This window comes from Apodemus sylvaticus, chromosome 13 (assembly GCF_947179515.1).
Source record: "Apodemus sylvaticus chromosome 13, mApoSyl1.1, whole genome shotgun sequence".
In the NCBI taxonomy this organism is placed as follows: Eukaryota; Metazoa; Chordata; class Mammalia; order Rodentia; family Muridae; genus Apodemus; species Apodemus sylvaticus.
Window position 1 is genome coordinate 94,613,017 of NC_067484.1, and position 4,716 is coordinate 94,617,732.

General features: G+C 46.0%; 1 pseudogene; it reads right to left on the minus strand.

The window, feature by feature from the left end:
* Positions 1-2,960: 2,960 nt before the first annotated feature.
* Positions 2,961-4,253, minus strand: LOC127663682 (cysteine protease ATG4B-like; annotated as a pseudogene).
* Positions 4,254-4,716: the final 463 nt, after the last annotated feature.

Below are 4,716 nucleotides of genomic sequence, written 5' to 3' on the forward strand. Positions count from 1 at the left end.
TGTCACAGGTTTTGGAGGTCCTGATACCAACAGAAATAAACATATGAGTAAATATTAATGGACTGTTTTTTTCTCAAGTTCTTGAAAACAAGCTGGGTGGCTGAAAACCAGTATACTTGCCTGGTACCATGCCTAATGCATTACTGTAAGACAGGCACACAGGGAACTCCAGTCTCCATACATCCGCGTGGACACCAACTTTTTGTAATGTTTAAGCCAACTTCTAAAAGCAGTTCACAAATAGAGTTCTAAAAACCACAGAAGAGGGCTAAGGGGGTGCCTCAGCTGATAAAGTGCCAACCTCACAAGCCTGAGAACCTGAGTTCAGATCCCCAGAGGCCACCCACACAATAAGCCAGGCATGGGACTGGAGAGATAGTTCAGCTGTTCCCAACACCAACATGGCAGCTCACAACTCCAGTTCTAGGGATCTAACACTCTCCCTGAACCACTCAAGCATCAAGCACATGTCTGGTTCACATGCATGCAGACAAACTACTCATATGCATAAAATAAAACAGATAACTCTAGGTCTTTTAACCAGGCATGGTGGCCCTCATGTAACTGCAGCACTGAGTAGGAAAAGACAGTAATCCTAGCTTAGTGGCCCTAGCAATGGAGGGACTTCAGGTTCAGCAAGAGACCCTGTCTGAACAAACAAACAAACAAAAACCCTGAGGGATCAACAAGGGACGGTACCTATGGTCATAGACCTATGACCAAGACACACACCAATACACACAAACCCACATAGGCATGCATACATGCACATGCAAATACAGATATGCTACATATCTACAATACAACACACATACTAAATAAATCAACAAGTAAGTAACTATGTAAAAATAAAACTACAATGAATACATTGGCATGAATGCTTACAGTAGTGGTAGTCATGATAGCTCCAAATGGAAACAACCTAAATGTCTTTTAGCAAACTACAGTACATCCATACTTGGAAGGCAATGCATGTGAAAGGTAGATGGATTGTAACAAAGTCAGTTCCTTCTAATTATGCAGGATGACACCATCAAGGGGATCTGGTTGATCCCCTTTGTGTAAGGTTGCCAGGGCTACAAACAAAACAACAAAATAACAACACCCACTGAGTGACTTAGACAATGGTGGTCTATCTCGCACAATCCAAAGTTAAAGTATCAGGAAAGCTCTGCCTGCTGTGTGGAGATGCTGCTCTAGGCCTCACCCCTGACTCTTTCCTGCCTGTCTCCTTATCTGTTACAGTTTGTATGGACGTGAGTGCAGACACACACAGGTCACCTAACTCATGTGACCAGCCAGCAAGGGACAAACAACCCTCAGAGAGTTGGTTCTCTCCTGCCACCTTGTGGGTCCCAGAGACTGACTTGAGCCATCTGCCAGCCCCAAGTTTCTACTTTTGTAAGGATGAGTGTCACTCAGTATGGAACTATCTAAAGACCTGATTTTATCTTGATCCCTTCTCTACTGAAACTTATTATTTACCATTAAGAATTGCAAACTACACTAAGAATGAACAACCTCAGGAAGCCTTTCTCTAGCCCTGAGAGTTCCCTCAGGTTAGAGTGTTCCATATGTACACCCCTTGCTACCAACAGCAGGACTTACAGCAAGACCCTGGGCAACAGCAGCACAATGGCTCCTGGACTCAAGAAACAAGCTCCGGGGGAATGGAAACTGTCCTGCCCTCTGCCCCATCCCTTCTGAAGTCAAGGGACAAGATGTGGGAGGGAAGAGTAAGATGAAATACATGTCCTCAACACTTGATAGGCAGGAATCTCTTACTACCTTCTGGGCTACTTAGAGCTGCTGTATCTGCTGCTTAGCTCTGGCCTCACCCACCTACAGGTTCTTGGGAAGGGCTTTTAGCAAGGCTCTTGCATGGGCCTCCCCACACTGCCACATGCTGCTCATATCTAGGGAGAGGAAAGGTGTTTTCTTAAGATAGCTGATCAAGAGTTTGAAGGCCCAGAAAGCCAGGGTTAGAAGGTAGCAGGTATGGAAACAGTGCTAAGGAGGTCTGACCTCTTCACTTGTGAGTGCCTGGAGCTACCTGCTCTGTCTAAATGTCTATTATGCAACAAAAAACCTGTAGTACTTTTACCCTTTTGGCCCCAAACCATCTACAGTTTCCTGTGACCCAAGAGGGTTTCTGAGAAGGGAAAGAACATGGAGGAAGGCTCAAGTAGCAGTGTGTACCCTACCACCAGTGGGTATGGTATCTCAAGCAAACAGCAGCTCTGCTCCCCCCTTTCCTCCCAGAGGGAAGCTGGGTGGCTAAGAGCAGCAGGCGGTGTGCCATTAACCACCTCTCTTCCCCAGTGAGGTTCTAATGGGGAGCCTCAAGACCACAACTCCAGAAGCCCCAGGAGCTTGTCAGCTGCCAAGGCTCTGGTATCCATCCTGTGCCCACGGACACTAATATCTTTGGATTTTCCAAATGCCCCACAAGAATACTTTCTCTCCGAATCAAGTAGCAGCCTTGCTGGAGTTCTCTTCATATGCTTTCCCACTGAGGTAACCCTTGATAAATCACACTGGGTAGAGGAGACAGCCCAAAAGCTCACCCCGCCCATCAGTATTAGGCCATGATATAGCTGTCACTCTGACAACCTGCAGATCTTCTAAGACTGACCTGAGAAGTGCCCTAGAAATTCATGTCTTTGTTAAACAACTTCAAACGGGACTTTAATTCTAAATAAACTATAGACCCAGGTGCCCAAGAGAAAGCAGAACCAAAGCTGATGTGCTGACCAGGGTTGGCAGTGTCGAGTGGAGAAGTCTGGATCTTCCTGACTAGGCCTTCTGATGAGTGACTTCATGTGAACAGGCCCTTCGTGTGTTTGGGTTTAGGCAGTATGACTCAAAGCAGTAAGGTCTCCAGGCACCACAGTCCTTGGTCCATGAGCAGAGCAGACCCTTGGGACAGAGGTGGCACAGGTGAACAGCACTCAGCAGGGATGGGCTAGGTGGATGGAATGCGGTAACACTGAGTGCCCAAGGCAGGTCTGGGTTCTCAAAGCACCCCAACGAGGGCCATAGAGGCCATCCCCCAATCCCAGGATTTTCAGAGGGATAAAATTTCAAAGTCTTCATCCTCAGAGTCAAAGAACCTCTGCAGTCTCTCTACATCAGAAGTGTCTAGGGACAGGTTCAGGACATCCTGGCAGGCCAGATGAGAAGGCTGCTGTCCTGCCAACTCAAACATGGGCAGGGCACCTCCAAGCTGGGATAGCTTTTTGACTTGCTGACACCAGTTGTTAAAGTCTTCCTCAGTCTTACAGAAAAAATCCCATGGCAATGGATGGGTCAAACTCTCCAACGCCCATCCTATACGGAGGGTGTTGGCAGTGGAAGCTCTCTAGAGGATAAAGCAGCTGTCAGTCAGCTCCACTGCAGGCTGTGTAGTATGGGAGTCCAGATAGATGAGTTACTCACCAACATAGCCTATAAAGTACTGGGTACTGTTGGGATTCCCTCCAATAACACCCGGGGACCGGTGCATCATGAAACAGTGTTTCAGCGTCTCCACATAGCCTCACTGATGTCAGTCCCAGGCAGAGAGGGATGAGAAGCACTAGTGGCCTCCAAGCCTATGGCCTGTTGGTGACTTCAGCTCCAGCAGGGAACCCATTACAGTGCCTCTCTGAATCAGTAGGAAGTGCAGCAGCTATAGCACAGGGAAGGCTGGCCCTGCATAACCTTCTGATTTCCTCCATCACCACAGTGTTGTCCATTGCTATGTGAACAGCCAAGGAACTCCATGTGTCAAAAACATTAAGTTTCTTGAGGTCCTGAGCAACAGTGTTGGTCCTGTACTACTGGCCTATAGACTTGCCTTCACCAACTCCCATTTGCGCTATCTGATGGATGGAATAGTAGCTGAACTTCCTGTCGAGGAAAGCATTGAGGACACTGAAGTATCTGTCAGGCTGTCTCTTCCACTGAGTCCATCTCCAGTCTCCACCTAAGTGCTGGCATATCAGGGCCTGGGCAAAGATCATATGTCCACACTGAAACATGCAACCCCAGCCTGAGTCTGAAGTAGGGCCAGTTCCCCCAATAGCTGGAAAGTTTCTCCTGTAGGTAAACCAAAGTCTGGATGCAACATCAGACAAGACTTTGTCCTTCTCTGTGAAAATGCTGTATTTTCTGCCCAGAATCCACACAGGCTCTGAGGTCTCGGGGAAATCTTCAAATTCAGCAAACCGGAGAGTATCATATGTCAAAGTAGCTGTCCATCTTAGTGTCATCCTGAAATCTGCTTGTTCATTTGTGTCAGGCTGGGACTCCAGGTAGAATCTTTATGAGCTCTTTCATAGTACTTCATGCAAACCTATAAATATCTCAAAATGAACTTTTAAAAGATTTCTAAATATAGAGAAGAAAAAAAGATGAGAAGAATTGAATCAATTCAAAGTGTTTTCTCTGATCACCATACACTCAGAATAGAAACTGATAACAGAAACATATCCAAGTACTTAAAAGTTATAAAACATACTTCAGCATAAACAGATCACAATGAATTGTATAACAAAAAGAAATCATATTGTAATTAAAATGTCTGAGGTACAAGTAAAACTACTCATGGAAAGTTGTATGCCATCAATGCTTATATTAAATAAACTATATTGACTTTTAACTTTGGAACAGGATCTTGCTATATAGTGCAGGCTGGTCTCTAAACAGGTCGCCCAAGAAGGCCCTGAGCTAATC